This window comes from Rattus rattus, chromosome X (genome assembly GCF_011064425.1).
Source record: "Rattus rattus isolate New Zealand chromosome X, Rrattus_CSIRO_v1, whole genome shotgun sequence".
In the NCBI taxonomy this organism is placed as follows: Eukaryota; Metazoa; Chordata; class Mammalia; order Rodentia; family Muridae; genus Rattus; species Rattus rattus.
In genome coordinates, this window is record NC_046172.1 from 109323854 (window position 1) to 109333675 (window position 9822).

Genomic DNA, 9822 nt, shown 5'->3' on the forward strand with positions numbered 1-9822 from the left:
ATCTGATTATAATAACAAATTGATTTACTTATTTTTTTTTTTTATCTTTATTAACTTGAGTATTTCTTATTTACATTTCGATTGTTATTCCCTTTCCCGGTTTCTGGGCCAACATCCCCCTAACCCCTCCCCCTCCCCTTCTATATGGGTGTTCCCTCCCCATCCTCCCCCCATTACCGCCCTCCCCCAACAATCACGTTCACTGGGGGTTCAGTCTTGGCAGGACCAAGGGCTTCCCCTTCCACTGGTGCTCTTACTAGGCTATTCATTCCTACCTATGAGGTCGGAGCCCAGGGTCAGTCCATGTACAGTCTTTGGGTAGTGGCTTAGTCCCTGGAAGCTCTGGTTGCTTGGCATTGTTGATCATATGGGGTCTCGAGCCCCTTCAAGCTCTTCCAGTTCTTTCTCTGATTCCTTCAACGGGGGTCCCGTTCTCAGTTCAGTGGTTTGCTGCTGGCATTCACCTCTGTATTTGCTGTATTCTGGGTGTGTCTCTCAGGAGAGATCTACATCCGGTTCCTGTCGGCCTGCACTTTGAACTACCTGAGGACCCAGCTATACCTCTCTTGGGCAAATTGATTTACTTTTAAGAATGTTGTAGACAAGTATAAAAGAATTCACAGCCTGAGTCATGGCTTGGATTTGCGTTTACCCAGGCTTATATCAATGTAGTGTTTATTCAGGTATAAGTCTTCCAACCCTAACCCTGTAAGGATCATACGTCTAAAGAGAAGGTTCATGAATATAATACATGGGAACCATGAATATTTTTGAAATGCAGTATTTACCCCAGTTATGTACATAGGCGACAAATCACAATAATGCATATTTATGAGTCCATCATAAGAAGAAACCACAGATATTTGCATATTTCATTATATTTAGATGTATCAAATATTATTTGTCATGTTAGATGATTGTTCAATATGTTACTATGAAGCACTTGCATTATCCTATAATAATTTTGGTTTAAAGGATTGACTACTATATTGAATGTAACTGGCTTCCTTTGTAGTCTTATGTATTCTGTTGAAGAATATTACTCTATTCTGGGATGTAAGTTTCACAGACTGCTACAGGGATACATGGTTTACAGAAATGTCAGAGCATCGTGTTTAAGGAAAACAATCTCTCACGTTTGTCTCCTTGATCATTTGTATGCTAGACCAAGTGGCTTCTGAGGCTTCCTTTTAATTTTTTCCACCTTACTTTTCTTTCTTTCATGGAAAGAGATAATAGAGTATAAAGGGTATTCTCACTTTTCAGCACAGCACAAGGCCGATTTGACATCTTTAAACTTTAGTGCTTAATAATTAGGGAGAGAGTCTGGAGGCTGGGATGAGATGCTCAAGTAGTGGGTTGTGGTACATGGCTAATGCCATGTTATCAAGTTAAGAAAGTGGAGAGGTTTGATAAAGATATCCCATTTAGGGCTGAGTGCTCTAAAGTTTCTTACTTTATACCTTGTCCAGTTGTGCATCTCTATGTTGATTACCATTAACTGGAAGAGGAAGCTTCTCTTTATCAAGGTTGACTGAGACACTTAACTACAGTCATACCAATGCATTGTTTGGAGCCTTTTCGTTTCTATGATACTTTAGTAGCATAGTAGTAGGTTTTCCCCTAGGGCCCATGGCCTGCCTAGCCTCCAGTTCTTTGCTAGTTTAGAAGTGTCAGGTATGGATTCCATTTCATGCATTGGGCACAAAACCCAATAACAAATTTGGTTTGTTACTCTGATAACATTCACACCACTATTGTACCAGCGTAGCATCCAGAGAGGTCACTGTTGTAGGTTACAGGGTTGACAGCTGAGTGAGACTGCTCATTACTGTTTTTCCTCTAGTACGATGCATAGTACCTTCATGCACCATAAATGCTAGTCAGTAGACGTGCATCTTTTAGCTGGGCACTAGCTTTATCCATCTTCGATGACATATGTAAGTGGTGTTTTTAACAATAGGGCATCATTGTCAGTCAGGTAAGTCTTGGCCATAGCTTGTAGTGTTTGGGGGAATATAGGAGACCTCTTTGGCCTCAACAAGATGTAGCCCATGCCTGGCACCAACAAATTTACTTGAGGCATAGGGATTTGTGTGGGAGAGGAGATTGGAAAGATTGCAAGGGGTAATGGATAACTCTAAGGAAGCATCTTCCAAACACAGAAGGGTTGAGGTAATATGAACTTATAGAAACTGGGAGAGCATGCCCATGATCTTCTCAAGTTTAAGACAGAGAAATATCCCAACATGAAGAAGAGGAAATGTGCACAAAGTCCTACTGCAGACCAAGAAGCTGTAATTGATACCTGATGGGAGAGGAAAATCAGTTTTCTCTAATGGAGTGACACCGTTTATGACAATCAAACTCCAAGGCAGGCTATATACTCAGGAATAGTTGTCCAACACACAGAGGACTCTGTACTTTTTGTGTGTATGTGTACTTTCTGTTTTGGTAGTTTTTGTCTTTGGGATTTTGTTGCGTTGTTGTTGTCTTTCTTTCTCTAGTTTTAAAGACAGAGAGAAAAAGAACATGATTTGGGTAGGTATCCTAGTTAGGGTTACTGTTACGGTGAAGAAACAGTATAACCAACTCAAGCTGGGAAAGAAAGTGTTTATTGGCTTACATATCATCATAGTCCATCATTGAAAGAAGTCAGGCAGGAACCTGGAGGAAGGAGCTGTTACAGAGAACATGGACACGTGCTTATTATGGCTTGCTCAGCTTGCTTTCTTTTAGTTTTATTTATTTTTAAATTTATTGCTCATTTTATTTATTTACATTTCAAATATTACCCCTCTTCCTGGTTTCCCCTCCGTAAACTCCTATCCCACCCCTCCCCTTGCTTCTATGAGGGTGCTCCCCCAACCACCTACCCACACACCCACTCCTGCCTCACCACCTTAACATTCCCCTACACTGGGGCATCGAGCCTCCACAGAACCAAGGGCCCTCCCCTCCCATTGATGCCAGATAAGGCCATCCTCTGCTACATATGCAGCTGGAGCCATGGTCTCTCCATGTGTACTCTTTGGTTGGTGGTTTAGTCCCTGGGATCTCTGGGTTGTCTGGTTGTTGATATTGTTGTTCTTCCTATGGGGTTGCAAACCCCTTGAGCTCTTTCAGTTCTTGCTCTACCTCTTCCATTGGGGTCCCCTGCTTAGTCCGATGGTTGGCTGTGTGCATTCATGTCTGTATTTGTCAGGTTCTGGTGGAATCTGTCACGGGACACCTATACCAGGCTCCTGTCAGCAAGTGATTCTTGGCATCAGTAATGGTGTCTGGGGTCGGTGTCTGCAGATGGGATGGATCTCTAGGTGGTGCAGTCTCTGGATGGCCTTTCCTTCAGTCTCTGCTCCACTCTCTGTCCTTACATTTCCTTTAGACAGGAACAATTCTGGGTTAATATTTTTGAAATGGGTGGTTGACCCCATCTCTTAACCAGGGGCCATGCTTAACCTCTGGATATGGTGTCTACAGGTTCTCTCTCTCCTTGTCATCGCTTTTGGGTCCTGGGAGCCTCTTGCTTTCCTGGTATCTGAGACTTTGTAGGGGTTACCCCCATAAGCTTGCTTTCTTATAGAACCTAGGACCACCAGCCCAAGGGAGTCCTCACCTACAATGGTCTGGGCCTTCGCACATCAATCAGTAATTTAAAAAATTTCTTATAGGCTTGCCTATAACCCCATCTTATAGAGTAATTTTCTTAATTGAGGTTTTCTCCTCTCAAATGGCTTTAGTTTGTGACAAACTAAAGCTAGCCGTCACAGTTGGTAAAGAGATGGGGAGGACCTGGGGGCAGAAGGAAAAATACATTGTATAAAAATATTATTAAATTTAATGAATAAAAACCTTAAAGACAAACAAATAAGGGAAGGGAAGAGGGACAGCAGAAGTAAAAGAAAGAACCACAGGGGAGTGAACTGTGCTCATAGTATATAGTCACTCTTCAGGAATGCCTAGAGACCCTTAATATGGTTTCTAATTGGAGACACTAGGGCATTGGTGTATCAAATGCACAGACTGGTAAAACTTGGTGGTTTTCACTAACAAAATCCTACAGTGTTAATATGCTGGAGAATCTTGAAGGGCTTTGGGTTACAAAAGACACTGACTGTGGGAATAAAAGCTATCACATGTTTTTATTATTTGGGAGGGAAGACAGATTTTTGTGCAGTTCAGGCTGAATTTGAATTTGCTATGCAGTCTATGCTGTCTTCAAACTTCAGACCCAATTGCCTTGGCTTTCTGAATTTTGGGCTGCTATTATTATTATTATTATTGTTATTATTATTATTATTATTTCATTTAAAAAAGAAAAAAGCCAATTGTGTGCTCCTTTGAGTAGTTAATATTCCCTTAAATATCCTCATATGCATTCAAAGAAATATTTTATGATCTAAGAATAATTTCAGAGACTGACATCATACTTCCTTTAGCATTTACTTTGGAGATTACTTGAATAATTAGTGCCCAGCTTGCAGAACAAATCTTAGTTTTCTTTAGCAGCAATATCAGTGGTCATTCGTTGATATCCATTTGAGCTAAAAAGGGCCAGATGTTTCAATTTACCTTCAACAAGTTTACAATTGCACCTTCAGTAGTTTGGTATTGATTTAGGAAAATAAATTGGTTTGGTCATTTGTTTTATGCACAAAAAAGTAATTCTATAATTCTCTGCCATTTGCAAATGTGCTGCTAGAAATGCTATTTCCCCATGGCAAATTAAAAATACTGAGTTTGTGGTCAACTTTGCCCATGAAGATTTACCACCTTCAAGAATTATAGGTCTTTGCATTGCAAAGGTGGATTTGCGATGAGCATTGTGGTATCAAACAAAATGCTAATTCTTTTGTTTCTTTAGCACATAGTACTTAATAAATGTTAGCTATCATTGTTACCTTTATCCCACCCAGGTGTTAGACCTGAATATCTACCTAAAATGGTTGTTCTACATAGAGTTTGTATATATGAACAAAAATGCAGCAGGGGGAAAATTACAGAGATAAGGAAAATCTACCTCTGTGTGTCCTGGCTTTTATGGTTGTAAATTTCAATATAAAGGGATATACCAAAGATCACAGTTTGATAAGCGCTTAGTTTGTTTAGCATTTCTGTGTGTGGAATATTAGTTCTACAAGGTCACTAGATAAAACGGGCAGCTATTTTTGCTAAATAAGTTTATGACATTCTCCTTCAACATCTTAGAGGTTCCTATGAACCTTAAACAAGGTGAGTAGCCCTCCAATAAAGTAATTTAAGTTTTAAATCTCAGTGTGTGGGCTGGAGTGATGGTTCTGTGAGCAAGCGTAGTGGGGACATGAGTTTGAATCCCCAGAACATACACACAAGCATGAAAGCTTGATATGATAGTATGTACCCAATAGTCCAGTATTTCTATTGTGAGACATGAGGGAGAGATATGAGATTCCTGCAAAAGCACTGGCCTTGCTAGCTTGGCTTATGGAACAGCGAAAAACAAACAGACGCTGTCTTAAAACAGGACTAAAGACAAGGACTCTGACATATACAGCCACAATATGGCACTTGTGTGCCTGTACTTAACAAATATGTACACCTACACACATATGCACACAAAGATTTTTTGAAAAGCAAGGCTAGTTTGACAAAATTCCTTCACTACACAACTCCTTTTTCTTCTAAACTTCTCAATGTCCCCAGACACTAGTGTTCTGTGTTCTTTGAGAAACAATATTGGTTATGCAGATGTTGCTAGTCAGCGATGCAGCAGTTTGGAGAAAGTATAAGCCACTCACTGTAAAACAGAGAGGTCGTCTACCTTCTTGTCCTGAGATTTGGAATTAAGGGAATTGAGCAAGGTAGAATAAGCTAGTGTCAAAAAACAGCAAAAGGGCATATGAAATTATCAAATATAAAGACATTAAGAGTAATGACGTGCTCCACTAATCCTGGCAGTTAGCAGGTTGGGGCAGAAGGAAGGACCATTATTTCAAGGAAACTTGAGGCTCTTTTGCACCTGTCTCGACCTCTCCTGCCCTACCCCCTGGAAAATGAATAAAAGAAAGAAATGAAGGAAGGAAGAAAAAGAAAGAAGAAAGAAAAGAATGATTTTCTTTTTTTTTTTTTTTTTTTTTGGGTTAAGTAGACCGGTGCTTGGCATAGAGAAGGAAACAGAATGGTGGTGGTACTTACTTACTATATAATATGTAGGTAACATTCAGTGAAAATGGGCCCCTTTTATTGAATTAAAAAGACCTCAAGTGATGCATCAGTAAATATAAAACCAAGTGTGATTATGTGTTTACACCTTTGTACTTAGCCCTAGATTGTGGTCTTAGTTTTCTGAGGTTGTGTACAAAACATGTGTTTTGACCTTGGCTCTTCTAGAACCGCTTAAAGCCTGAGGAAGTAGTTAGGTGTGAACCGAAATTTTGGGTCATGAAATGGTGACAAGATGCATTGAGATCAGTTTTTTTTTTTTTTTTTTTTTTCAGCAATGACCCAGTTTGTTTGTATTCTACTATTGCTGTAGCAAATTAGCATACACTTTGTTGAGTGACCTAAAATAATTTTATTATCACTAGACTTCACAGCTTAATTCTACACAATGAGATATGAGTGATTAACAATTATTGGAGGAGAGAGGTTTGTCTTTGGTGATGTAGCTCCCTGGAAGCTTCCTACAAGTCTAGGTAGACCTGAGACAAACCTAGCATAGCATATCATCAGACTATAGCTTGTACTAATGCAAGTGGAACTGATACACGGTATCAATTGTAGTATCACCGGGTGAACCTTCTGTGATGTCATTTCCAGTATCTTAGTGAGTAGAGCTGAGGCCAGGTCTGACAACTCTGTAGTCTATTAGGCCAAATGGGTGATCCTAATGGCCATTTAGGCTTAGGAACTAACTACTATTATCTTAATTACTTTCCTATTGCTGGGACAAAACTCCATGACAGAGGCAATTTATAGAAAAAAATTTTCGTTTGAGGCTCATGATTCTAGACGGTGACTCCCTGGCCATCATGGTATGGAGCATGGCGGCAGGCAGGCAACCACGGCACTGGAGCAGTAGCTGAGAGCTCACATACTCGTCCTCAAGTAGAAGGCAGAGAGAGCTACCTAGGAATGGCCTAGACTTTTGAAACCTCAAAACCTGCTCTGAGGGACACAGTTCCTCCAACATGGCCCCCACCTCCTAATCCTACATAGTTTCACCAACCAAGTATCAAGCGTTCAAATATATGAGTGTATTAGGGACATTTTCTTTTTCTTTTCTCCCCATCTTTATTAAATTGGGTATTTTTATTTACATTTCAATTGTTATTCCTTCCAGGTTTCGGGCCAATATCCCCCTAATCCTCCCCTCCCTTCTCATGGCTGTTCCCCTCCATCCCCCCCCCCATTACCGCCCTCCCCCCAACAATCACGCTCACCCGGGTTTCCAGTCTTAACAGGACCCAGGGCTTCCCCTTCCACTGGTGCTCTTACTAGGATATTCATTGCTACCTATGAGGTCAGAGCCCAGGTTCAGTCCATGTACAGTCTTTGGGTAGTGGCTTAGTCCCTGGAAGCTCTGGTTGGTTGGCATTGTTGATCATATGAAGTCTCGAGCCCCTTCAAGCTCTTCCAGTTCTTTCTCTGATTCCTTCAACGGGGGTCCCGTTCTCAGTTCAGTGGTTTGCTGCTGGCATTCACCTATGTATTTGCTGTATTCTGGCTGTGTCTCTCAGGAGCGATCTACCTTTTCATTTAAACTACCACAACTATTGTTTTTTGTTTTGTTTTTTAAGAAAATCTCATGCCAAACTCACCACCGTCTTCTCTCTGAGTACTGAGATTGCCGGTATGCACTTCTTCCTCTGACAGGAGCCAGCATCATCTTCTATTATCTTTCTTAAGTATCAGTAATCATAAATGTGCTGTGACTTTGAATATCATCATCTTCAGTGTCTTTGTAGAGAACAGAAACTGTATTGATAATGAGACCTAAGTGTGACATTAAGATCATTGTGGAAACAATGATAATTTAAAAATTGTAAATTTACATAGATAAAATACGTACATGTGGAAACGTACTTTTAATTATATATTTATGAATAAAATAAAACAATGTATAGTATTGTTAATTACAACCCTGGCTAATAGTAAAAAAAAAATACTGTTAATAGCCTAAGTGTGTAAATGAATGAAATAGATTTTTGGGTGTGGCAGCCATCTTTTAGTTAACTCACCAAAATGGCAAACACAAAGGGAAAGAGGAGAGGCACTTGGTATATGTTCCCTAGGCCTTTAGGAAACATGGAGTTGTTCCTTTGGTCACATACATGCGAATCTACAAGAAGGGTGATATTGTAGACATCGAGGGAATGGGCACTGTTCAAAAAGGAATGCCCCATAAGTGTTACCATGGCAAAACCGGAAGAGTCTACAATATCACCCAGCATGCCGTGGGCATCATTTTAAACAAGCAAGCTAAGGCCAAGATTCTGGCCAAGAGGATCAATGTGCAGATTAAGCATATCAAGCACTTGAAGAGCAGAGACAGTTTCCTGAAGCGAGTGAAAGAGAAAGATCAGAAGAAAAAGGAAGCCAAAGGGAAGGGGACCTGGGTTCAGCTTAAGGTCCAGCCTGTGCCATCCAGAGAAGCATACTTTGTGAGGACTAACAGAAAGGAACGTGAGCACAGTCCATACGAATTCATGACCTAATGGACAAAAAGGAAATAAAGGGCCCGGACTGCAAGTGTTTTCCTTAAAAAAAAAAAAAAAAAGAAGAATAAAATATACACTCTCTTTTTATATTGGCCAACTACCCTTGGGCATCGGGCCTGTTCTGGAATATGTTTTATATACCCAGCGTTATTCCATTGGAGAAAACTGATATTTTTTAAAATTTTTTGCCTTATTGTTTATTATATATTTTTATTTGTATGTAATTTTTTAAGAATTAATAAAAAAGAAAAAAGATGGAAATAACTCACCAGTTTTAACATAGCAGTATCTATGTGAAGTGAGAAGTACTACTATTCATTATAGTTCTAACGTTGCATATTGCTTTTAGACAAATCCGTATTTGTAAAAATATATATGGAAAAGTTTGTCCCAATTTGTGTACTTCTGTGGAAGGAAGGAGAAGCAAGGACAAGAGAAAAGGTGACAGATAATTTTAATTGTATTGCAAACATTGAACAGGTTTTAGAAAAAAAGATTAAAAGCATTCACAAAATCTGGTTTTACCACACCTGGGTGTATGGTGAATATGTTACTTAAAGTTCATGAGGCCCCAGTATTTCTACCTATAAAATAGGATAACTATACCTTTAGTTCACTGACTTATTTTGATGATCAAATAATGCCTTTTCTTTTTGTTTTTCGCATCATTACCACTGAGTAAACCATCCTGAAATCCTGCTTATTATTATGACAAGCAGGAAAAATATCAAATGTGTTTATTCAGTTGTAAGTCAATAAGGTCAAATGAGAAAAGGTACGTTTCAGAGAGAGGTGACATCTGCCACTTAAGAGCAGAAGCACCTCTGCTGAGAGTGTAGGGTTCTGAGTATGCCTTTGGGCAGAAAGAGCAGAACTGAAAGTTGCTTTTTTATTGTGCTGCCCTTTTAAGAGTGAAATCTGTCTGCCCTGCAGGGCATATGTGAGGTTATGTTTATTGGGGTGATGGGTAATGAGCTCACTGTGCTGTCTGGATTTATCAAAGCTCTAGTCAGTCTTAACTTTTAAAAGAATGAGGTGGCACCCCTGTCACTCAGTTGGCTAGAGCTTAATGTCCCAGAGTCCCAGCCTCCTTAGGTCTTCTAGGACACCTTGGGATATAAGC

The 9822-nt window shown here is 39.8% G+C and overlaps 1 pseudogene; it reads left to right on the forward strand.

Moving 5' to 3' along the window:
• Positions 1-8223: 8223 nt before the first annotated feature.
• On the forward strand, positions 8224-8696 carry LOC116888144 (annotated as a pseudogene).
• The last annotated feature ends 1126 nt before the right edge of the window (positions 8697-9822 follow it).